This window comes from Osmerus mordax, chromosome 15 (genome assembly GCF_038355195.1).
Source record: "Osmerus mordax isolate fOsmMor3 chromosome 15, fOsmMor3.pri, whole genome shotgun sequence".
In the NCBI taxonomy this organism is placed as follows: domain Eukaryota; kingdom Metazoa; phylum Chordata; class Actinopteri; order Osmeriformes; family Osmeridae; genus Osmerus; species Osmerus mordax.
In genome coordinates this window covers 3145244-3173176 of record NC_090064.1, presented here as the reverse complement: position 1 = coordinate 3173176, position 27933 = coordinate 3145244, and the positions used below count along the sequence as shown (strand labels likewise).

At 39.2% G+C, this 27933-nt stretch overlaps 1 long non-coding RNA gene across 1 annotated transcript; it reads left to right on the top strand.

Moving 5' to 3' along the window:
* The first annotated feature begins 5753 nt into the window (after positions 1–5753).
* LOC136957342 (uncharacterized) lies at positions 5754–6456 on the top strand. Its single transcript, XR_010878289.1, has 3 exons — positions 5754–5820; positions 5935–6067; positions 6397–6456. It is a non-coding gene; the product is annotated as an uncharacterized lncRNA (long non-coding RNA).
* The last annotated feature ends 21477 nt before the right edge of the window (positions 6457–27933 follow it).

Below are 27933 nucleotides of genomic sequence, written 5' to 3'. Positions count from 1 at the left end.
TGATCATACACATATGGAAATTTGCAATAATAATAACACAACATCTCAAGTTGACACAACTGTTGGAGATGTAAATAAAAACAGTGAAATATGTATTACTGCTGTGCCAAAAGACATGGTTAGTGAACCAATGCAAACAACAAGCGTTGCTAATGAAAGAAAAAAGAACACAATGGAAAATGATTCAGAAAGTGATGATCCTGAAGAAGAGTTGACATACACTGAACAAACACATGGAATGTTTCTAGACACATGTTTACAACCAGTAGATATTGCTCAAGAAGTGTTGGATCAACATTTTGACTCTGTGTTATCAGTTGCCCCTGCTGAGAATAATCACCCCATTAAACTGTTAGAAGATGCTACAAATGAAGGAAAATGTTTTCCTATGTTATATCCAACGGGAGCTCCTACTTTTCATGACCCTCGCAAAGAAAAAATAACCCTGGCAAAATATTTAAACACGCGTCTACTAAATGCTGATGGCAGATTTGCTAAAAACACAGACTTTATATTCTATGCGCAGTACATATCAGAGGTGCAACAAGTTTTGTCAAATGTATCAATTGCCATGCGCAAAGGTTTAGGCACTGAATTGCCGTACAAAGAGCAACCCAATTTTCTAACTGATGCAGAATCTTTAAAACGAGTGTTAAAAAATGACGAAGGTTACAAGTGTTTACGACCTATACGTGGAACACCCCCCTTTTGGCAATCTGCACAAAAAGATCTGTTTGCTATGATACGCCAACTCGGAATCCCCACATGGTTTTGTTCGTTTTCCTCAGCTGACATGCGCTGGCCTGAAATGATAACAACACTCAGTCATGAACAAAATAAAAATGTTCCTACAGATGAACTGACTTGGTCAGAGAAATGTGCCTTGTTGAAACAAAACCCAGTTACAGCTGCAAGAATGTTTGACCACAGATGGCACAGTTTCTTGAAAGATGTGATCATGTCTCCAGCTGCTCCTATTGGAAAAATATCGGACTACTTTTACCGTGTAGAATTTCAAAACAGAGGCTCCCCTCATTGTCATTGCTTGTTCTGGGTGGAATCAGCCCCTCAAATTGACAAAGACCCTGATGATAAGGTTGTAGACTTTATTGACAAATATGTATCTTGTGAACTGCCATCATCCGACGATGAAGAAATGTGTGAGATTGTCAACACAGTGCAAAAGCATAGCACTAAGCACTCAAAAACCTGTAGGAAAAAGAAAACTGAATGTCGGTTTAACTTCCCACGACCCCCATCTTGTCGAACATTTATTGATCGTATTGTCAAACCTGCACAAAATCAATGCAATACAGAACAATCACATCAACCAATGACTGAGGAAGATGAATTGAGAAAACTGATGACACCAGACATGGCTGAAAAGATTTTGAAAATGGTCAGAACAACTTTACTAAATAGTGATCAAACATTTGAATCGCCAGAGGAACTCTTTGAAAGCATCGGAATTTCACAATTGCTTTTTGAAATTGCAAATTCACAACTAACCAATAAAACCAAAGTTTTTTTTAAAAGAAAGCCCGGTGACATTTGGATTAACCAATTTAACAAAGACCTGTTACGAGCTTGGAATGCCAATATGGATATTCAGTACATTGTGGATGCATATTCTTGTGTAGTGTACATTATTTCTTATATATCCAAAGCAGAGAGAGAAATGGGATTGTTACTAGATTGTGCACAAAAAGAAGGAACTAAAGGCAATCTGGATGCCAAAGCTGCATTCAAATCACTTGGCAGTGTTTACCTTCATAATAGAGAAGTGTCTGCACAAGAAGCAGTATATAGACTGACTGGAATGCATTTAAAGGAATGCTCACGCAAAGTAACTTTCATACCAACAGGAGAACACCCTATGCGCATGAGTTTACCTTTGAGTGTATTGCAAGACAGAAAACTAAATGACAACAATGAACAAAACACTATATGGATGACAAGTGTAATAGAGAGGTATAAACATAGACCACAATCACCACCGTTCCAAAATATGTGCCTTGCCACGTTTTGCTCAGAATATCGAGTCTTGAGTCAAAGTGAAGTCCCAGCTAATCCAAGCGAATCTGTCATTCAACTTCAGGACAAATATGGTTACATTAAAAAAAGGTTGCGCACAGAACCAGCTGTTATTAGATATGCAAGACTGTCACCCACAAAAGATCCAGAAAAATACCATCATAGCCAGCTCCAATTGTTTTTGCCCCACTATGAAGACTGTCAATTGAAACCACATCCTTTTGTATCATTCGAAGAGTTTTACAATGTTGGAATTGTACGTGATTTCAGTGATAACATAGACACAGTTAAAGACATTATTGAGAATAATAGGTCTTTGTATGAACAAAATTCTGACAATCTAGATGATGCTCAACTTGTCATGGAACAACAGGGTGATTTGGATGATGCATGGGCACATATTTGTCCGCAATCTGAAATGGAACGGCTTCAGTGTTTACAATCACAGGACATAATTCATGATGAAAATGATTTACAGCCCATTTCTGAAAATATTACAGACTTGACAGAAACTGTGCCTATGACGGGTAACATAGAAGTTAGAAAAACATTTATGACTAAAGAAGCAGCATGGGACATAATGAGATCTTTAAATGATGAGCAAGCGCGCATATTTTACAAACTACGTCAGTGGAGTTTAGAAACAGTATGGGGACAAAAACCACAACCAATACACCTTTTTGTCACTGGTGGAGCAGGTACAGGAAAAAGCCATTTGATAAAAGCCATACATTATGAGTTGTCACAAATTCTAGTGCAACTATGTACAAACCCTGATGACACTACAGTGCTATTAACAGCTCCTACAGGCGTTGCCGCATATAACATTAATGCTGCTACAATACACAATACTTTTTGTATTGGCACAGATGTGCGATTACCTTACCAGCCGTTAGGTGAGGAAAAGATCAACTCTTTACGAGCAAAACTTTTGCAATTACTGATCATCGATGAAATATCAATGGTAGACACCAGACTGTTTGCATACATTCACAGAAGACTAAGACAAATAGAACAGTGCGGAGATCATTCTTTGTTTGGAAAAGTTAGCATTGTTGCGGTTGGAGATTTTTACCAGTTACCACCTGTTAAAGGGAAACCTCTGTACAGTGATATGCCAGGACTAAACATTTGGAACGATCACTTTGAAATTGCAAATTTGACACAAGTTGTGAGACAAAAAGATTCTACTTTTGCTGAGCTGCTGAATCGCATACGTGTCCATGAAAAATCAACTCCTATGTTGCCTGCAGACGTTGAGATATTGAAACAATGCGAAACAGGAGGAGTCTTGAAAGTATTGCACATTTTTGCAACAAATAAACAGGTTTGCTATTATAACTCTGAAATGCTCAATTCAATTTGCCCAAATGCTATAACTATTGAAGCACAAGACTTTGAGCGAAATCCAAAAACAGGACGTATGGAAAGAAAGAATGGCCACCACAGCAAAGTTTTTAATACCTGTCTTAAGCCAAGTGTCAATGTGGGAATACAAGCTCGCATCATGCTGACTAAAAACATTGATGTTTTAGATGGACTTGTTAATGGTGCTTTCGGGACAGTTTTCCAAATCATGTTTGATACAGACAAATACTTTCCCTCTTTAATACATGTTGAATTTGATGATGGCAAAATTGGACAACTGCAAAGAGCTAAAATAACTACACCAAACAATACTCATCGAAACATCACAATCATTAAACCCGTAGAAGACAGAGTCTCAAACAATGGTGGAATACGGCGGCAGTACCCATTACAATTAGCCTGGGCTTGTACCGTACACAAAGTTCAAGGTTTAACAGTTAACAGTGCAGTGGTAAACTTGAAAAAAATATTTTCACCAGGACAAGCTTACGTCGCTTTAAGTCGTGTCTCTTCTCTGTCAGGCTTAGTAATTGAAGACTTGAAAGAGTCAAAGATTTATTGCAACAGTAATATCAAAGATGTTCTTGCAACAATGCCAACATTCATCTCCAAAAACTCACCTTCAACCACTCCATTATTCACAATTGCTTTTCATAACATTCAAAGTCTCAATGCACATTTTAAAAACATGCAAGCAAACAACAGTATTTTGAAATCACAATGCATTTGTGTTGCTGAAACATGGCTTCAACCAAACTTTCCAACTGAACATTTACTTTTACCTAACTTCACGTTTTACAACAACACACGTTTCAATTGTTACAGTCCAATAAACAGTTTCACCAAGACTTTAAAACTTCAGGCAAATGGTGGTGTTGGAATATATTGTCAAACAGATCAAAACATTGAAGTCAACACACCATGTAATACAAATCTGGAATCATTAGTCTTCCACGTTCCACAGTTTCAATTAATCGCTGCAGTTCTATACAAGCCCCAAACATACCAAGTTGACATTTAAAGAAAATCTATTACATCTTATTGCTGAAATTAACACATTTCCAGGAGCTAAAATGATCATGGGAGACTTTAATGAAAATCTGCTTACTTCTAAAACAATACAAACTGTTTTTGAACAACACCATTACATTCAATTAGTTGACTTTTCAACCACTGATGCTAACACAATAATAGATCATGTATACACAAAAGATGTCCAATTTCAAATATCGCTTGAATTGTTGTCAACATATTACAGTCATCATAATGCTGTACTAATTCACAAAGTAACTACACATTATCTGCTAAACAATGCATGTTAAACAAAAGTCATAGCTTAAGTAAATCAACGTAGTATACACATTAACTAATATATTTTCAAACACACTATTTGTACAGCAGGTGAGAGATAAATTATATCATATTAAATAATGAATTTCCATATTTTTCTGTTAATTTATGAAAAAACACTTCAAGGACTTATATGACATTAACATGTCAACATGTAACAGGTAACTTATGCTTTGTATTTTATAAGCTTCATGTATTGTACAATGTTATGACACTTATTTGTATGAAATTACTAAATGTTAAAGTGCTATAACAACATGTTTTGTAGTCGTGTTGATATTTAAATATCATTCTGTAATTTTCTCTCCCAGCCTTCTGGCAACACACACACACACACACACACACACACACACACATACACACTCACACAATGCTGTGCAATACTTTTCTCATCAGCACACTAATCCTTGTGCTTTAAAATGTTGGACTACATTCAACCACCCAACATCTGAAACCTCAAGTACCACATCAGGTAATGTAAATGACACATTTCATATGTTTTTACTGTAATAAAGCTTACATTACACACCACACTCATACAATTTTCATGTTTGCTTTTCAGCAATCACCTCAAACCTTCAAGCCATGTGGACCTATCACTGCTTCCATCATTCATCAACCTTGGTTTGGCAAGACTAAAGCAACTTACAAGGTAGGTAATTACTTGCTTACAATCGTATTCTTTCTGGGGCAAACATTTATTTTCTTTCTATATTGTTTCACTGCATTAAAATATATATTTACGTATCACTAAAGGAGCCTTGTCCATATACCAAACACAGCATTGAAATCTTCTTGCTGAATCCTTATGCTTTGAAATGATGGATTTCATTAAACCAGCCAACTACTGAAAACTCTCCCACCACCACTACTACATCAAGTAAAGTATTTTATACATTTACCAAGTTTTTATTGTAATAAAGGTCACATTGTAAACATGATTCTCTTAAAATCTTAATGTTATGCTTTTCAGCTACCCACTTCAGGCCTTTAAACCTTGTGGAAGTACCAATGGTTTCATCATTCAGCAATTTCAGTCTGGAAACACTAAAACACCTGCACTAAAAAGTATGCTTTTATACCTACCTACTTACAATTAACAATTAGTCTCTCTTGGGGCAAAATGTCTGTTCTACCTAAATTGTTTTACTGCATCAACTAAATATTTATGTATAATTACAGGAGCCTAGTCCAGATTTCAACCAAGCATTGAGATATTCTCGCTGAATACCCTGAGAAACTACTATTACTATACTGACAACTAAGATGTCTCCTGAACGCTGGCTGATAAGACCCTACTCCTTCCTACCTTGTGGTAAATATATTTATAATTTATTTTTCTTTGGATTTCACAATCCATACACTGTAAACATATTAACATGAAGACAAAACATGTAGTTACAGCATAATAGTACCTAGTAATCCTATACACAAAATATTGTACAGTACAACATGTACAACATATATATTTCAACAAACACATAATCACATATGTGCTTAAAATAATTCACCTATACACTGCTTACTGTCAATAACATATTTGTAACACATGCAAATGTCACAAATGCACCTTTTAATGTTTCATTTATTCAATATTTTGTTTATATACATATACATGTTTGTCTATTTTGTGTTTCCACACAGGCTAACTACAATTATCTAAAATGTGAAGCATAACTCAATGAAAACTCTGGACCACTGGATACAGCATCAACAACTGGATGTACAGATATCAAAGAAGTCTGTGGCTGCCTGAAATTTCACAAGGATGTTGATGGACCATGTGTTTTAAATCCACCCTACTTAACAACCTTCTAATTCATAACAATCCAAAGTCACACATGAGAATTGTATTGCACTCAATATTACACATTACACGATTGCAGCATACAGTACATCACATTTTGTCACATTGTGTCAGCATAGAATATGTAGAAAGACACACATTACACAAATTTAACACTGCAAATACATTACACAATCATTGCACAATTTTTCCCCACTTTTGTTCTCATTTACATTTTACTATAATACATGTGTTTCTGCATTTGTGCATATTTTGTTTCTTGTTACCTTAGCTATATATACAACAAGCTACCTTAAAAGAAATGACATATGAAATGTTTCTATTTCTGAATTCCCACTTAAACATTTTTAACACCACTTCCCTTACTTAATATTGATAACAGTTTTCAATGCAATTTTCTTTGTTAATATGTCAAATTTATACCTTTACCAAATAAAATACTTGTATTCTTACACAATTGCCTCTTGCCCCCTATTTCAAAAACGAATTCAATTACTAGACATGAGGCAAGGGAAAGCCCTTCACTCTGCTTAACAGTATGTTTTTTTTTGTATATGTCAGATTTTCCAACTAAACAACTCAATTCCACTAACCAGTTCCCTTATTGATAAACTGGTAAAACACAGGCTTAACAGTTTCTTATTGTATTTTTTCTCTTTTTAGTTATCAGTGAAATATAGATTTGCAAAGTTACTAGCTCTGTGCACAAGTGTAGTAACGAACATCTGCTGTAGCCAGTGATGGCAAAAATAGCCAGTCATGCCAATAAAATGTTGGCAAATCAGTTTCCGGTTTCCTTGATGCAATCACCCGCGTCGCCAAAAATGTCCAGTTTTAGTTGATGTCTCCAAGACCTGCTTAAAATAAGCATCAGTGATGTCCATTGAATTGTAAATGCCTGGTCCCTGCTCCAAAAAGCAAGCAAAACAAGGGATTCAAACTCTACATATTGAGTTATCTGCACAACTATGAAATTAAGTAGTTTAATGTGATGTGCCGGCCAGCTAGCAAATAAGCTAGTTACTGACGTGTTTATTTTTAGTGTAATATAGAAGCTTGTTTTTCTTCATTTTACACGCAAACTATCCGTTTATATGTATTATCATCTGTATTTCTGTCATTCTCAGTTTCTAATAAAAATCAGGACGAGTCGTGGTCAGGGCATTGTGCTACAGCTCCATAAAAAAGCTGAGAAACCTCACTGTTTGAGTGTATGGTGAAGTTAGGATTGATAACGACACGCAGCTGTACCTGTTGTTCCCCCCAACTGATCCGGGAATCTCAGCTAGGATCAAGGCCTGCCTCACAGACATCTCCACCTGGATGACCAAGCACCACCTCCAGCTGAACCTAGCCAAAACAGAACTTCTCATCATCCCGGCCAAACCCTCCATCTTCCACAATCTGTCAATAACCCTGATATGTTCATCCTCTGCCAGGAACCTCAGGCTTCCCATGGATGACGAGCTCTCCCTCACAGTTTACAATGCTGCAGTCTCCCCTGGTCGTGTAGATTCACCCTCTACAACTTCTGTAAGATCAGGGGATACCTGTCTGAGCATTCCACCCAGCTGCTAGTCCAAGCACTTGTCCTCTCCAAGTTGAACTACTGCAACTCACTGCTCGCCACTCTCCCAGCATGCGCAACACGCCCTCTCTAGAGAATTCAGAACGCAGCAGCCTGCCTGGTCTTCAATCTACCCAGACGCTCCCATGTTACCCGGCTCCTCATCTTTCTCCACTGGCTACCCATCACAGCCCGTATCAGATTCAAGACCCTGGTACTGACCTTCCGAGTGCTGAACGGGACTGCACTTGACTACATCAAGTCTCTCCTCCAGCCTTACACCCCCACCTGCCACCTACCGTCTTCTTCTGACAACCAACTGGTGGTCCCACCGCTCAAGACCGTCTTGGTCCCAACACAAGCTCTTCTCCTGTCTGGCCCCCAGTGGTGAAATCAACTCCCCACCTACATCAGAGACACTGACTGTCTCACCACCTTCAAGAAAAGGCTCAAGACACTTGTTTCTGATTCCACTCATGGAAGTTCTATGTTCCACACAAAAGAACACTCTGATGTCTTCGGGAGACAAAGCAAACAATTTTAGTCCAAAGAAGTTAGTAAAATGATACATTTAAAGCTGCTGTCTTAGCGACTCTAATTCCCTCAACATATCTTCATACTGCTCCCAATCCAGACATACAGTACCGCTGACCCCAGAGTCGTGGTCAACAACAATCAAGACCATAAAATGTTGCTCAATGTCCTCCTCTGGCTCTGCTGGGTCAGGTTCTGGACTTTGTGGTCAAGATCAACGCTCCCAAACACCAGCATGTGACTTATTGGTATTGGTACTTATTGGTATTCCACTCAAATAACAAAGGAACAGAGCCTGCTGCTAAAACCCGTCTACTCTTAGCAGTAGTGATGATTTCATGGTCTTGGAAATGTCAACTCCATACCTTGATGTGTGGGGTCACCAGAATTCCACCCTCCTTATTTTGTGCAGCCACAGCGAACAAAGGCAGGTGTCTTTTGAGAAACAATGGAAGGGCAAATGGCTGTTATAACGACCAACCCACAGTAGCTTGAAACTTAAATGAGTCACGTACATTATATTTCTTTTTACTTAATTTTTTCCATACAACAGCACCACTCATCTTGTTGTTTGTTCCCAGATTGAGACAGTAACCAAAAACTGATTTGCCAATTTCTGGCTACACCAAAAGCTTGTGCACTGAGCTAATTCTAAACCAAGTGTTATTAGTTTTCAATTATACACTTACACACGCGCAAGCTTGGCGAGACGCATACACAACATTTCAGGCGATTGTGGGCTGACCAAGCCCCCACTCATTGCTTGGTCTTTAGCAAAGGCCCATGTGGATCTTGATGGTATTGCATTTCCGATTTTGTATGCAATGGTAAAAAGTTCTCAAAATCGTGAAACATTGATAGTATAGGCCAAGAGTAACTACCACACCACAAATGGCCCAATATCACCCATAAATGACGCTACAGGCCACGCCCTGATACACAAAGATACAAGGCTTTCTGGAATGGGTAGGCTCACCAAGCCCCCTCCCTTCACTCCTTGGCTTGAAATAAAAGCCCTTGTGGATCTTGATGGTATTGCATTTCAGATTTGGTATCCCATTGGTAAGTCTGCAGCATGGATTTTTACAGTGACAATTTGTAAAGAATATAAATGTTTCAATGGTTTGCAATGTTTGGAGGAATCCGCCATTGCTGCTTGCAGTTATATTTATTATTAGGATTCCTCCGTAAGGAGGAAACCTATTGTTATTGTTAGTTTTATTATTATTAGGATTCCTCCGTAAGGAGGAAACCTATTGTTATTGTTAGTTTTATTATTATTAGGATTCCTCCGTAAGGAGGAAACCTATTGTTATTGTTAGTTTTATTATTAGGATTCCTCCGTAAGGAGGAAACCTATTGTTATTGTTAGTTTTATTATTATTATTATTATTATTATTATTATTATTCTAGTTCCATGGGAGTCAATGGCAGCCCCTAGAACCCTTGGATAACTTTTTGTTAAATTTGGCACACTCATTAAGGACAGTTCCTTCTATACCTACACCAAGTTTCATGTATCCCATCAGACCACTCTAGCGCCACCAATGGGTCAAAGTTGGACTTGTGTTTACACACGCAACTTTTGAACCGTATGACTGATTTACAAAAATGAGGTACCATTGGATTCCCTGGATGAAGACGAGTTCAACGCACCCTATGACGTCAATTTCCGGTTGTATAGATTTTCCGCTATTTCCGGTTGTATCAAAAACCTTTGAAAGCCTACTCCTCCTACAATTATTGTCATATCTTCTTCAAAATGACCATAGATGATCTTCAGACCAAGCCTCACAAAAGTTATCCCATGGCGTTTTGATTTTCTAAACCGTTTGTCCGGCACAACCAATCAAAATCAGCAAAAAAGTAACCAAACAGGAACTTGGGTCAAATCTCAGCAAATCTTTGAGATATCAACACTAAACTTGGTATATCGGTGGACGACACTACAACATGTTACCATGTGCAAAGGCAACTTCATATCTCAAAAGATGATTGATATAAAGCAAATCGAATTTATCGCTAACGCTAAAATAATGCTTTACACATCCGCCGGTCAAAAACTGATACTTTGATTCAATCACAAGTTCATATGAAGACTCTTGAGAATGTTTAGTACACAAATCTGAGGAAAAGTTGACTGTAACATGAAAAGTCGATTTTATGTGAATATTTGAAACATGCATGCTTGGCTAATTGCTAACGAAATTTTCAATGAAATGTCTCCCCTGCTCTTCAGCGCGCGCGTGCTCCACATTCTCACACACTCAGCCTTTCCCTTGACACACGCGCGGGCTTGGCGAGACGCATACACAACATTTCAGGCAATTGTGGGCTGACCAAGCCCCCACTCATTCCTTGGCTTGAAGTGAAGGCCCTTGTGGATCTTGATGGTAATGCATTTTAGAAAAAGTTCTCAAAATCCTGAAACATTGATAGTATAGGCCAGGAGTAACTACCACACCACAAATGACGCACCATTATCCATAGGTGGCGCTACGGCCAAGCCCCAATTTTCCATTTACAAAGTGATGCCATTCGCATCCCATTTGTCCCAAAATTCTGAAATTCATTAGATATGCCTTATTTCTCATGAGGAACAAAAAAGCCTCAATAACCTATAACGGCCGCCATATTGGATGTTTTTGTACAATAAAGATTTAGGAAACACGTTTTTTTGCTACTTCTCCTACAATTCTTGTCCAATCTTCCCCAGAATTGGCAGGTATCATCGTCAGAGCAACCCTCACTGAATTCTTTAACAGATTTTTGAATTTCAAAACCGTTTGTCCGGTACAGCCAATCAAAATCGTCAACAAAGCAACCAAACAGGAAGTTGGATCAAATCTCAGCAAATCTTTGAAATATCAACACCAAACTTGGTAAGATGACTCGGAACCGTCTTCTGAGGATGTCCAATCAATTTGGTGTCATGTGATCGTGTCATGTGATCGGCGTGGCCGCAGGAACCAAAAATGTTTTTTGGCCAATAACTGTTGATTTGTTTGCCTTTAGTTCATGAAAACTCTTGAGAATGTTTAGTACACAAATCTCAGAAAAAGTTGACTGTAAGATGAAAAGTTGAATTTTGGTGAATATTTGAAAAATGCATGCTTGGCTAATTGTTAAGGAAATTTCCAATGAAACGTCTCCCTCTGCTCCTCAGCGCGCGCGCTACACATTCTCACACACTCAGCCTTTCCCTTGACACACGCGCAAGCTTGACGAGACGCATACACAACATTTCAGGCAATTGTGGGCTGACCAAGCCCCCACTCATTGCTTGGTCTTTAGCAAAGGCCCATGTGGATCTTGATGGTATTGCATTTCCGATTTTGTATGCAATGGTAAAAGTTCTCAAAATCCTGAAACATTTATAGTATAGGCCAAGAGTAACTACCACACCACAAATGGCCCAATATCACCCATAAGTGACGCTACAGGCCACGCCCTGATACACAAAGATACAAGGCTTTCTGGAATGGGTAGGCTCAACCAAGCCCCCTCCCTTCACTCCTTGGCTTTAAATAAAAGCCCTTGTGGATCTTGATGGTATTGCATTTCATATTTGGTATCCCATTGGTAAGTCTGCGGCATGGAATTTTACAGTGACTATTTGTAAAGAATATACATTTTTCAGTGGTTTGCAATGTTTGGAGGAATCCGCCATTGCTGCTTGCAGTTATATTTATTATTATTATTATTATTCTAGTTCCATGGGAGTCAATGGCAGCCCCTAGAACCCTTGGATAACTTTTTGTTAAATTTGGCACACTCATTAAGGACAGTTCCTTCTATACCTACACCAAGTTTCATGTATCCCATCAGACCACTCTAGCGCCACCAATGGGTCAAAGTTGGACTTGTGTTTACACACGCAACTTTTGAACCGTATGACTGATTTACAAAAATGAGGTACCATTGGATTCCCTGGATGAAGACGAGTTCAACGCACCCTATGACGTCAATTTCCGGTTGTATAGATTTTCCGCTATTTCCGGTTGTATCAAAAACCTTTGAAAGCCTACTCCTCCTACAATTATTGTCATATCTTCTTCAAGATGACCATAGATGATCTTCAGACCAAGCCTCACAAAAGTTATCCCATGGCGTTTTGATTTTCTAAACCGTTTGTCCGGCACAACCAATCAAAATCAGCAAAAAAGTAACCAAACAGGAACTTGGGTCAAATCTCAGCAAATCTTTGAGATATCAACACTAAACTTGGTATATCGGTGGACGACACTACAACATGTTACCATGTGCAAAGGCAACTTCATATCTCAAAAGATGATTGATATAAAGCAAATCGAATTTATCGCTAACGCTAAAATAATGCTTTACACATCCGCCGGTCAAAAACTGATACTTTGATTCAATCACAAGTTCATATGAAGACTCTTGAGAATGTTTAGTACACAAATCTGAGGAAAAGTTGACTGTAACATGAAAAGTCGATTTTATGTGAATATTTGAAACATGCATGCTTGGCTAATTGCTAACGAAATTTTCAATGAAATGTCTCCCCTGCTCTTCAGCGCGCGCGTGCTCCACATTCTCACACACTCAGCCTTTCCCTTGACACACGCGCGGGCTTGGCGAGACGCATACACAACATTTCAGGCAATTGTGGGCTGACCAAGCCCCCACTCATTCCTTGGCTTGAAGTGAAGGCCCTTGTGGATCTTGATGGTAATGCATTTTAGAAAAAGTTCTCAAAATCCTGAAACATTGATAGTATAGGCCAGGAGTAACTACCACACCACAAATGACGCACCATTATCCATAGGTGGCGCTACGGCCAAGCCCCAATTTTCCATTTACAAAGTGATGCCATTCGCATCCCATTTGTCCCAAAATTCTGAAATTCATTAGATATGCCTTATTTCTCATGAGGAACAAAAAAGCCTCAATAACCTATAACGGCCGCCATATTGGATGTTTTTGTACAATAAAGATTTAGGAAACACGTTTTTTTGCTACTTCTCCTACAATTCTTGTCCAATCTTCCCCAGAATTGGCAGGTATCATCGTCAGAGCAACCCTCACTGAATTCTTTAACAGATTTTTGAATTTCAAAACCGTTTGTCCGGTACAGCCAATCAAAATCGTCAACAAAGCAACCAAACAGGAAGTTGGATCAAATCTCAGCAAATCTTTGAAATATCAACACCAAACTTGGTAAGATGACTCGGAACCGTCTTCTGAGGATGTCCAATCAATTTGGTGTCATGTGATCGTGTCATGTGATCGGCGTGGCCGCAGGAACCAAAAATGTTTTTTGGCCAATAACTGTTGATTTGTTTGCCTTTAGTTCATGAAAACTCTTGAGAATGTTTAGTACACAAATCTCAGAAAAAGTTGACTGTAAGATGAAAAGTTGAATTTTGGTGAATATTTGAAAAATGCATGCTTGGCTAATTGTTAAGGAAATTTCCAATGAAACGTCTCCCTCTGCTCCTCAGCGCGCGCGCTACACATTCTCACACACTCAGCCTTTCCCTTGACACACGCGCAAGCTTGACGAGACGCATACACAACATTTCAGGCAATTGTGGGCTGACCAAGCCCCCACTCATTGCTTGGTCTTTAGCAAAGGCCCATGTGGATCTTGATGGTATTGCATTTCCGATTTTGTATGCAATGGTAAAAGTTCTCAAAATCCTGAAACATTTATAGTACAGGCCAAGAGTAACTACCACACCACAAATGGCCCAATATCACCCATAAGTGACGCTACAGGCCACGCCCTGATACACAAAGATACAAGGCTTTCTGGAATGGGTAGGCTCAACCAAGCCCCCTCCCTTCACTCCTTGGCTTTAAATAAAAGCCCTTGTGGATCTTGATGGTATTGCATTTCATATTTGGTATCCCATTGGTAAGTCTGCGGCATGGAATTTTACAGTGACTATTTGTAAAGAATATACATTTTTCAGTGGTTTGCAATGTTTGGAGGAATCCGCCATTGCTGCTTGCAGTTATATTTATTATTATTATTATTCTAGTTCCATGGGAGTCAATGGCAGCCCCTAGAACCCTTGGATAACTTTTTGTTAAATTTGGCACACTCATTAAGGACAGTTCCTTCTATACCTACACCAAGTTTCATGTATCCCATCAGACCACTCTAGCGCCACCAATGGGTCAAAGTTGGACTTGTGTTTACACACGCAACTTTTGAACCGTATGACTGATTTTCAAAAATGAGGTACCATTGGATTCCCTGGATCAAGACGAGTTCAACGCACCCTATGACGTCAATTTCCGGATATATAGATTTTCCGCTATTTCCGGTTGTATCAAAAACCTTTGAAAGCCTACTCCTCCTACAATTTTTGTTATATCTTCTTCAAAATGACCAGAGATGATCTTCAGACCAAGCCTCACAAAAGTTATCCCATGGCGTTTTGATTTTCTAAACCGTTTGTCCGGCACAGCCAATCAAAATCAGCAAAAAAGTAACCAAACAGGAACTTGGGTCAAATCTCAGCAAATCTTTGAGATATCAACACTAAACTTGGTATATCGGTGGACGACACTACAACATGATACCATGTGCAAAGGCAACTTCATATCTCAAAAAATGATTGATATAAAGCAAATCGAATTTATCGCTAACGCTAAAATAATGCTTTACACATCCGCCGGTCAAAAACTGATACTTTGATTCAATCACAAGTTCATATGAAGACTCTTGAGAATGTTTAGTACACAAATCTGAGGAAAAGTTGACTGTAACATGAAAAGTCGATTTTATGTGAATATTTGAAACATGCATGCTTGGCTAATTGCTAACGAAATTTTCAATGAAATGTCTCCCCTGCTCTTCAGCGCGCGCGTGCTCCACATTCTCACACACTCAGCCTTTCCCTTTACACACGCGCGGGCTTGGCGAGACGCATACACAACATTTCAGGCAATTGTGGGCTGACCAAGCCCCCACTCATTCCTTGGCTTGAAGTGAAGGCCCTTGTGGATCTTGATGGTAATGCATTTTAGAAAATGTTCTCAAAATCCTGAAACATTGATAGTAAGTAAGTAAGTAAGACTTTATTTATATAGCACATTTCATACAAGAATTGTAGCTCAAGGTGCTTTACATAAAATCAATAAAAACAATAATACAAGTGATAAATAATTCAAACAATAATAAAAATCCCAATAAGATCTCTGTTCAAGAGAGAAAACAACTTTAAAAAGTAGGAAAACCCTTTTGAGATAAAATTACTTAAATGCTTCGGTAAAAAGGTAGGTTTTAAGCTGTCTTTTAAAAATGTCTAGAGTGTTAGCTTCCCTAATATTTATGGGTAATTTGTTCCATAGTTTTGGGGCGTAATTGACAAAGGCCGAATCACCAATCTTCTTATGACTGCTTCTGGTGACCTCTAATAGGCCTGCATTTGATGATCGCAGTGTTCTAGCTGGTGTGTAGTTTATAAAGGAGTTAGCAATGTAGCTAGGTCCTTGTCCGTGTAGAGCTTTGTATGTGAGAAAAAGGACCTTAAAGTCAATTCTGAAGGTAACAGGGAGCCAGTGTAAGTAGCTAGGACAGGACTAATGTGTTTTCTCCTTTTAGTTTTGGTTAATAATCTAGCTGCAGAATTTTGAATGAGCTGTAGTCTTTCAGTGGTTTTCTTGGGAAGACCAGTGAAAAGTGCGTTACAGTAGTCCAGCCGGCTGGATATAAAAGCATGAATTAACTTCTCTGCATCATTTTGGTTTATGAATGGTCGTACCTTTGCTATATTCCTCAGGTGAAAGAAAGCTGTTTTGGTCACTTTATTAATGTGAGAGTTGAAATTCAAATCTGAGTCCAGGATTACGCAGAGACTCGTCACCTCTGGTTTAAGACAGGGGGTTAAGCCTCCAAGATTCTTAATAAGCATCTCTCTTTTGGATTTGGGGCCACATAGTAGGACTTCGGTTTTGTCTTCATTTAATTTAAGAAAGTTATCATTCATCCATTTGTTTATTGCCAACAGGCAGTTTGTAATGGAATTGATGGCCGTTGCATCGTTGGGTTCAGTGGATATATATAGTTGTGTGTCATCCGCATAGCTATGGAAATCTATGTTATGTTCTCTGATTATGTCGCCGAGTGGTAACATATAAAGAGAAAAAAGTAATGGACCTAAGCAGCTTCCTTGAGCAACCCCGTAGCAGTTCTGATGTTTCTTGGACCTATGGTCACCTAAACTAACATAAAACTTCCTTCCTGTGATATATGATTTCAGCCAGTTCAATACACTATCCGTGAACCCAATAAGCTTTTCCAGTCTATTGATTAGGATGTCGTGATCAATTGTATCAAATGCTGCACTGAGATCTAACAGGATAAGGATAGAGACTTTATTTGCATCAGAGTTTAGTCTGAGGTCGCTAATTATTTTGGTGAGAGCAGTTTCAGTACTGTGATATTTCCTGAAACCTGACTGCGAGACTTCCAGGATGTTATTTTCTTCAAGAAAAGAATTTAATTGGACTAAAACTATCTTTTCCAGTACTTTACTAATAAATGGGAGGTTTGATATTGGTCTGTAATTTGCAAGTAGACTGTTATCCAATTTGGGTTTCTTTAATAGGGGCTTTACAACAGCTGTTTTGAAGGCATCTGGGAAGACGCCAGTTCTAAGGGATGTGTTTATAATCTCTAGCACCGGACCTGAGACACTATCAAACACTCGCTTAAAGAATGTTGTGGGTATAGGATCAATATCTGAGGTTGTGGAGTTAGATTCGCTGACAATTTTGGAAAGTTCACTAAGTGTGATACAGGTAAATGTGCTCATGGTTATGTTGCAGAATCTACTGATGTCAGTTTCGACCCCACTATTAATAATACTCGCTCTAATCAAAGTTATTTTGTTCTTGAAGAACAAAGCAAGCTCTTCACATTTAACTGCTGAGGATGGAGGTGGGGCAGGGACAGTGTTTAGCAGCTGGTCAATGGTGGAGAAAAGAACTCTGGAATTTCTGGCATTTTCTGTAATAATGTTGGAGAAATATTCTCTCCTTGCTAGACGGATGGTTTTGTTAAAGGTGGTTAGTGTATCTTTGTAGATATTGTAGTGGATAGTGATCTTTGTTTTCCTCCATTTTCTCTCTGCTGCACGGCATTTTCTTTTCGTTTCACTAAAATTTTTATTTCTCAGCCATGGGGAGGTTCTGCTTGTGCACTTCTTTTTGGTTTTCAGTGGTGCAACAGAGTCTAACACAGATAATAGTGCATAATTGAGGTTCTCTACCATTTCATTCAGAGAGCAATCATGGTAAGTCGGCTCATGTAGAGCAAATTGTTCAGAAAATGTCATCATAGCTGTATCGTCTGAATATCTTCTATGGACTAAGAATTCTTTTTTGGTTTTTGTTAGGATAATTTCCACATTAAAAAGTATATAATGATGGTCTGAGAGGGGTAGATCAGTTATTGAAATATTATTGATATTTAGTCCAGTTGTTATCACTAGATCTAGTGTGTTTCCGATAGTATAGGCCAGGAGTAACTACCACACCACAAATGACGCACCATTATCCATAGGTGGCGCTACGGCCAAGCCCCAATTTTCCATTTACAAAGTGATGCCATTCGCATCCCATTTGTCCCAAAATTCTGAAATTCATTAGATATACCTTATTTCTCATGAGGAACAAAAAAGCCTCAATAACCTATAACGGACGCCATATTGGATTTTTTTGTACAATAAAGATTTAGGAAACACGTTTTTTTGCTACTTCTCCTACAATTTTTGTCCAATCTTCCCCAGAATTGGCAGGTATCATCGTCAGAGCAACCCTCACTGAATTCTTCAACAGATTTTTGAATTTCAAAACCGTTTGTCCGGTACAGCCAATCAAAATCGTCAACAAAGCAACCAAACAGGAAGTTGGATCAAATCTCAGCAAATCTTTGAAATATCACCACCAAACTTGGTGTGTCACGTGAAAGACACTACATCATGTGAGAAGGCAAATTAATATCTTCAAAAATGATTGAAATAAAGGAAATCTAATTTATTTCTAACGCTAAAATAATGCTTTACACATTCGCCGGTGCAAAACTGATACTCTGATACAATCACAAGTTCATGAAGACTCTTGAGAATGTTTAGTACACAAATCTCAGAAAAAGTTGACTGTAAGGTGAAAAGTTGAATTTTGGTGAATATTTGAAAAATGCATGCTTGGCTAATTGCTAATGAAATTTCCAATGTAATGTCTCCCTCTGCTCCTCTGCGCGCGCGCTCCACATTCTCACACACTCAGCCTTTCCCTTGACACACTCGCAAGCTTGACGAGACGCATACACAACATTTCAGGCAATTGTGGGCTGACCAAGCCCCCACTCATTGCTTGGTCTTTAGCAAAGGCCCATGTGGATCTTGATGGTATTGCATTTCCGATTTTGTATACAATGGTAAAAAGTTCTCAAAATCCTGAAACATTGATAGTATAGGCCAAGAGTAACTACCACACCACAAATGGCCCAATATCACCCATAAGTGACGCTACAGGCCACGCCCTGATACACAAAGATACAAGGCTTTCTGGAATGGGTAGGCTCACCAAGCCCTCTCCCTTCACTCCTTGGCTTGAAATAAAAGCCCTTGTGGATCTTGATGGTATTGCATTTCAGATTTGGTATCCCATTGGTAAGTCTGCAGCATGGAATTTTACAGTGACAATTTGTAAAGAATATACATTTTTCAGTGGTTTGCAATGTTTGGAGGAATCCGCCATTGCTGCTTGCAGTTATATTTAGGATTCCTCCGTAAGGAGGAAACCTATTGTTATTGTTAGTTTTATTATTATTATTATTATTATTATTATTATTATTCTAGTTCCATGGGAGTCAATGGCAGCCCCTAGAACCCTTGGATAACTTTTTGTTAAATTTGGCACACTCATTAAGGACAGTTCCTTCTATACCTACACCAAGTTTCATGTATCCCATCAGACCACTCTAGCGCCACCAATGGGTCAAAGTTGGACTTGTGTTTACACACGCAACTTTTGAACCGTATGACTGATTTACAAAAATGAGGTACCATTGGATTCCCTGGATGAAGACGAGTTCAACGCACCCTATGACGTCAATTTCCGGTTGTATAGATTTTCCGCTATTTCCGGTTGTATCAAAAACCTTTGAAAGCCTACTCCTCCTACAATTATTGTCATATCTTCTTCAAAATGACCATAGATGATCTTCAGACCAAGCCTCACAAAAGTTATCCCATGGCGTTTTGATTTTCTAAACCGTTTGTCCGGCACAACCAATCAAAATCAGCAAAAAAGTAACCAAACAGGAACTTGGGTCAAATCTCAGCAAATCTTTGAGATATCAACACTAAACTTGGTATATCGGTGGACGACACTACAACATGTTACCATGTGCAAAGGCAACTTCATATCTCAAAAAATGATTGATATAAAGCAAATCGAATTTATCGCTAACGCTAAAATAATGCTTTACACATCCGCCGGTCAAAAACTGATACTTTGATTCAATCACAAGTTCATATGAAGACTCTTGAGAATGTTTAGTACACAAATCTGAGGAAAAGTTGACTGTAACATGAAAAGTCGATTTTATGTGAATATTTGAAACATGCATGCTTGGCTAATTGCTAACGAAATTTTCAATGAAATGTCTCCCCTGCTCTTCAGCGCGCGCGTGCTCCACATTCTCACACACTCAGCCTTTCCCTTGACACACGCGCGGGCTTGGCGAGACGCATACACAACATTTCAGGCAATTGTGGGCTGACCAAGCCCCCACTCATTCCTTGGCTTGAAGTGAAGGCCCTTGTGGATCTTGATGGTAATGCATTTTAGAAAAAGTTCTCAAAATCCTGAAACATTGATAGTATAGGCCAGGAGTAACTACCACACCACAAATGACGCACCATTATCCATAGGTGGCGCTACGGCCAAGCCCCAATTTTCCATTTACAAAGTGATGCCATTCGCATCCCATTTGTCCCAAAATTCTGAAATTCATTAGATATGCCTTATTTCTCATGAGGAACAAAAAAGCCTCAATAACCTATAACGGCCGCCATATTGGATGTTTTTGTACAATAAAGATTTAGGAAACACGTTTTTTTGCTACTTCTCCTACAATTCTTGTCCAATCTTCCCCAGAATTGGCAGGTATCATCGTCAGAGCAACCCTCACTGAATTCTTTAACAGATTTTTGAATTTCAAAACCGTTTGTCCGGTACAGCCAATCAAAATCGTCAACAAAGCAACCAAACAGGAAGTTGGATCAAATCTCAGCAAATCTTTGAAATATCAACACCAAACTTGGTGTGTCACGTGAAAGACACTACGTCATGTTCCCATGTAGGAAGGCAAATTAATATCTTCAAAAATGATTGAAATGAAGGAAATCAAATTTATTTCTAACGCTAAAATAATGCTTTACACATCCGCCAGTCAAAAAACTCTGATTCAATCACAAGTTCATGAAGACTTTTGAGAATGTTTAGTACACAAATCTCAGAAAAAGTTGACTGTAAGATGAAAAGTTGAATTTAGGTGAATATTTGAAAAATGCATGCTTGGCTAATTGTTAAGGAAATTTCCAATGAAATGTCTCCCCTGCTCCTCAGCACGCGCGCTCCACATTCTCACACACTCAGCCTTTCCCTTGACACACGCACAAGCTTGGCGAGACGCATACACAACATTTCAGGCAATTGTGGGCTGACCAAGCCCCACTCATTGCTTGGTCTTTAGCAAAGGACCATGTGGATCTTGATGGTATTGCATTTCCGATTTTGTATGCAATGGTAAAAAGTTCTCAAAATCCTGAAACATTGATAGTATAGGCCAAGAGTAACTACCACACCACAAATGGCCCAATATCACCCATAAGTGACGCTACAGGCCACGCCCTGGTACACAAAGATACAAGGCTTTCTGGAATGGGTAGGCTCACCAAGCCCCCTCCCTTCACTCCTTGGCTTGAAATAAAAGCCCTTGTGGATCTTGATGGTATTGCATTTCAGATTTGGTATCCCATTGGTAAGTCTGCAGCATGGATTTTTACAGTGACAATTTGTGAAGAATATACATTTTTCAGTGGTTTGCAATGTTTGGAGGAATCCGCCATTGCTGCTTGCAGTTATATTTAGGATTCCTCCGTAAGGAGGAAACCTATTGTTATTGTTAGTTTTATTATTATTATTATTATTATTATTATTATTATTCTAGTTCCATGGGAGTCAATGGCAGCCCCTAGAACCCTTGGATAACTTTTTGTTAAATTTGGCACACTCATTAAGGACAGTTCCTTCTATACCTACACCAAGTTTCATGTATCCCATCAGACCACTCTAGCGCCACCAATGGGTCAAAGTTGGACTTGTGTTTACACACGCAACTTTTGAACCGTATGACTGATTTTCAAAAATGAGGTACCATTGGATTCCCTGGATCAAGACGAGTTCAACGCACCCTATGACGTCAATTTCCGGTTATATAGATTTTCCGCTATTTCCGGTTGTATCAAAAACCTTTGAAAGCCTACTCCTCCTACAATTTTTGTCATATCTTCTTCAAAATGACCAGAGATGATCTTCAGACCAAGCCTCACAAAAGTTATCCCATGGCGTTTTGATTTTCTAAACCGTTTGTCCGGCACAGCCAATCAAAATCAGCAAAAAAGTAACCAAACAGGAACTTGGGTCAAATCTCAGCAAATCTTTGAGATATCAACACTAAACTTGGTATATCGGTGGACGACACTACAACATGTTACCATGTGCAAAGGCAACTTCATATCTCAAAAAATGATTGATATAAAGCAAATCGAATTTATCGCTAACGCTAAAATAATGCTTTACACATCCGCCGGTCAAAAACTGATACTTTGATTCAATCACAAGTTCATATGAAGACTCTTGAGAATGTTTAGTACACAAATCTGAGGAAAGGTTGACTGTAACATGAAAAGTCGATTTTATGTGAATATTTGAAACATGCATGCTTGGCTAATTGCTAACAAAATTTTCAATGAAATGTCTCCCCTGCTCTTCAGCGCGCGCGTGCTCCACATTCTCACACACTCAGCCTTTCCCTTGACACACGCGCGGGCTTGGCGAGACGCATACACAACATTTCAGGCAATTGTGGGCTGACCAAGCCCCCACTCATTCCTTGGCTTGAAGTGAAGGCCCTTGTGGATCTTGATGGTAATGCATTTTAGAAAAAGTTCTCAAAATCCTGAAACATTGATAGTATAGGCCAGGAGTAACTACCACACCACAAATGACGCACCATTATCCATAGGTGGCGCTACGGCCAAGCCCCAATTGTTCATTTACAAAGTGATGCCATTCGCATCCCTTTTGTCCCAAAATTCTGAAATTCATTATATATGCCTTATTTCTCATGAGGAACAAAAAAGCCTCAATAACCTATAACGGCCGCCATATTGGATTTTTTTGTACAATAAAGATTTAGGAAACACGTTTTTTCGCTACTTCTCCTACAATTTTTGTCCAATCTTCCCCAGAATTGGCAGGTATCATCGTCAGAGCAACCCTCACTGAACTCTTCAACAGATTTTTGAATTTCAAAACCGTTTGTCCGGTACAGCCAATCAAAATCGTCAACAAAGCAACCAAACAGGAAGTTGGATCAAATCTCAGCAAATCTTTGAAATATCAACACCAAACTTGGTGTGTCACGTGAAAGACACTACATCATGTTCCCATGTGAGAAGGCAAATTAATATCTTAAAAAATGATTGAAATAAAGGAAATCATTTTTATTTCCAACGCTAAAATAATGCTTTACACATCCGCCAGTCAAAAAACTCTGATTCAATCACAAGTTCATATGAAGACTCTTGAGAATATTTAGTACACAAATCTGAGAAAAGGTTGACTGTGAGATGAAAAATAGATTTTTGGTGAATATTTGAAACATGCATGCTTGGCTAATTGCTAATGAAATTTCCAATGTAATGTCTCCCTCTGCTCCTCAGCGCGCGCGCTCCACATTCTCACACACTCAGCCTTTCCCTTGACACACGCGCAAGCTTGACGAGACGCATACATAACATTTCAGGCAATTGTGGGCTGACCAAGCCCCCACTCATTGCTTGGTCTTTAGCAAAGGCCCATGTGGATCTTGATGGTATTGCATTTCCGATTTTGTATGCACTGGTAAAAAGTTCTAAAAATCCTGAAACATTGATAGTATAGGCCAAGAGTAAGTACCACACCACAAATGGCCCAATATCACCCATAAGTGACGCTACAGGCCACGCCCTGATACACAAAGATACAAGGCTTTCTGGAATGGGTAGGCTCACCAAGCCCCCTTGCTTCACTCCTTGGCTTGAAATAAAAGCCCTTGTGGATCTTGATGGTATTGCATTTCAGATTTGGTATCCCACTGGTAAGTCTGCAGCATGGATTTTTACAGTGACAATTTGTAAAGAATATAAATTTTTCAATGGTTTGCAATGTTTGGAGGAATCCGCCATTGCTGCTTGCAGTTATATTTATTATTATTATTCTAGTTCCATGGGAGTCAATGGCAGCCCCTAGAACCCTTGGACAACTTTTTGTTAAATTTGGCACACTCATTAAGGACAGTTCCTTCTATACCTACACCAAGTTTCATGTATCCCATCAGACCACTCTAGCGCCACCAATGGGTCAAAGTTGGACTTGTGTTTACACACGCAACTTTTGAACCGTATGACTGATTTTCAAAAATGAGGTACCATTGGATTCCCTGGATCAAGACCAGTTCAACGCACCCTATGGCGTCAATTTCCGGTTATATAGATCTTCCGCTATTTCCGGTTGTATCAAAAACCTTTGAAAGCCTACTCCTCCTACAATTTTTGTCATATCTTCTTCAAAATGACCAGAGATGAGCATCAGACCAAGCCTCACAAAAGTTATCCCATGGCGTTTTGATTTTATAAACCGTTTGTCCGGCACAGCCAATCAAAATCAGCAATAAAAGAAACCAAACAGGAACTTGGGTCAAATCTCAGCAAATCTTTGAGATATCAACACTAAACTTGGTATATCGGTGGACGACACTACAACATGTTACCATATGCAAAGGCTATTTCATATCTCCAAAAATGGTTGATATAAAGCAAATCGAATTTATCGCTAACGCTAAAATAATGCTTTACACATCCGCCAGTAAAAAACCGATACTCTGATTCAATCACAAGTTCATATGAAGACTATTCATATTTGAAACATGCATGCTTGGCTAATTTCTAACGAAATTTTCAATGTAATGTCTCCCTCTGCTCCTCAGCGCGCGCGCTCCACATTCTCACACACTCAGCCTTTCCCTTGACACACGCGCGGGCTTGGCGAGACGCATACACAACAAGATTTAGGAAACACGTTTTTTTGCTACTTCTCCTACAATTTTTGTCCAATCTTCCCCAGAATTTTTGAATTTCAAAACCGTTTGTCCGGTACAGCCAATCAAAATCGTCAACAAAGCAACCAAACAGGAAGTTGGATCAAATCTCAGCAAATCTTTGAAATATCACCACCAAACTTGGTGTGTCACGTGAAAGACACTACATCATGTTCCCATGTGAGAAGGCAAATTAATATCTTAAAAAATGATTGAAATAAAGGAAATCTAATTTGTTTATATCTAACGCTAAAATAATGCTTTACACATCCGCCAGTCAAAAAACTCTGATTCAATCACATGTTCATAAAGACTCTTGAGAATGTTTAGTACACAAATCTCAGAAAAAGTTGACTGTAACATGAAAAGTAGAATTTTGGGGAATATTTGAAAAATGCATGCTTGGCTAATTGTTAAGGACATTTCCAATGAAATGTCTCCCCTGACCCTCAGCGCGCGCGCTCCACATTCTCACACACTCAGCCTTTCCCTTGACACACGCGCAAGCTTGGCGAGACGCATACACAACATTTCAGGCAATTGTGGGCTGACCAAGCCCCCACTCATTGCTTGGTCTTTAGCAAAGGCCCATGTGGATCTTGGTGGTATTGCATTTCCGATTTTGTATGCAATGGTAAAAAGTTCTCAAAATCCTGAAAGATTGATAGTATAGGCCAAGAGTAACTACCACACCACAAATGGCCCAATATCACCCATAAGTGACGCTACAGGCCACGCCCTGATACACAAAGATACAAGGCTTTCTGGAATGGGTAGGCTCACCAAGCCCCCTCCCTTCACTCCTTGGCTTGAAATAAAAGCCCTTGTGGATCTTGATGGTATTGCATTTCAGATTTGGTATCCCATTGGTAAGTCTACAGCATGGATGTTTCTATACAGTGACAATTTGTGAAGAATATACATTTTTCAATGGTTCGCAATGTTTTGGAGGAATCCGCCATTGCTGCCTGCAGCTATATTTATTAGGATTCCTCCGTAAGGAGGAAACCTATTGTTATTGTTAGTTTTATTAGGATTCCTCCGTAAGGAAGAAACCTATTGTTATTGTTAGTTTTATTATTATTAGGGTTCCTCCGGTAGGAGAACCCTATTGTTATTGGTGGTATTATTATTATTATTATGTTTTACCCATGGGAGTCAATGGCAGCCCCTAGACCAGTACCGTAAAAAGTTGTGAAATTTGGCATGTTGAAACTGCAGACCATTACTAACTACCATACCAAACATGGGCCATGTGAGACAATAGGTGGCGCTACAGGCCACGCCCCAATATGTCAATTTTCAAATTGATGCCATTTGCAGGCCATAAGTCCCAAAATTCTGAAATTCATTACATATGCCTTATTTCTCATGAGGAACAAAAAAGCCTCTGGAAGCTATAACGGCCGCCATATTGGATTTTTCTGTACAATAATGATTAAGGAAACACGTTTTTTCCCTACTCCTACATATTTGGTCGAATTTTCTTCAAAATTGCCATAGATGATCTCCAGACTGAGCCTCACAAAAGTTATCGTTGGGATTTCTGATTTTCAAAACCGTTTGTCCGGTAGAGCCAATCAAAATCTGCAACAAAGCAACCAAACAGGACGTTTGGTCAAATCTAAGCAAATCTTTGAGATATCAACACCAAACTTGGTATGTCACGTGGAAGACACTACAACATGTTACCATGTGCAAAGGCAACTTCATACCTCTAAAAATGATTGATATAAAGCAAATCGAATTTATCGCTAACGCTAAAATAATGCATTACACATCCGCCGGCCAAAAATGTATACTCTGATCCAATCACAAGGTCATATGAAGACTCTTGAGAATGTTTAGTATACAAATCTGAGAAAAAGTTGACTGTAAGATGAAAACTCGATTTTTAGTGAATATTTGAAACATGCATGCTTGGCTAATTGCTCCCCTCGCCTGCTCCAAATTCTCACACACTCAGCCTTCCCTTGACACACACGCTTTCTTGAAATTGTGTGCTGACCAAGCCCCCACCCTCGTTTTTTAGCCCCTGTTTCATTTAGCTTCCAATCGCAGCTCGCCGTTACGAATATAAATTCTTTTTCGGCGGCCATTGTTGTTTTCAACTGGAGTCCCGTAATAGCCGTGTTTGAGGCAGCCACTTTCGGTAAGTCCTGTTTTTACACATTTTAAGCTAGAATTAATGATTGGGTTTGTGAAAGTACACTACTCTTGAATTATGGTGAAGGTTTAGCACTTTTAGACCTTTTAGATCGTGATTCTGAAGTGACGGAAAACCGAACTCGAAAAGTAGCTACTGTAGCTCTAGCTTTTTTCCTCTCTGTTTTTAATTAGTGAGTCATTTTGCATCTTGGCGAATTGTTCATCAAAAAGGTCGAGGAGAGCAGCCTTTAGGAGAAAAAGCAATTCCCCACAGACCTGTCGGCTCATAATTGTGATTTGGTGCGTGAATAAGTATATATTGACCAGTTTAGAGGTAAATACTCTTGCCAGAGCCTGGAATCGAACCCGTGTTTTGAGTGACTGCATGGGTCTCCATGAGGTCAACCCATTTGGATTCAAGTTCAAGTAATGACACTGCATTTCACAGTCAAAACTGAAGTCTGTATCAAGTGTAGATGGGAAAAGCTTCATTTTTCACAACTGACATAGACCCTTTCTTCACTTTGACAGGTCTGGAGGGTCATGCAGAGGCCTGCTCAACAGAGTTCAACAGAGGATGCAACAGACTCGAGGATGGTGAGATCCACACAGACCCCTTGCTGGACTACCCCTCTCTAGCTGGACAGCTTCTCTTCAGACCTGACCCCAGGACAGCTTCATCCAGCTGGCCTTTCTGCCTGCCTGCCTGCAGGC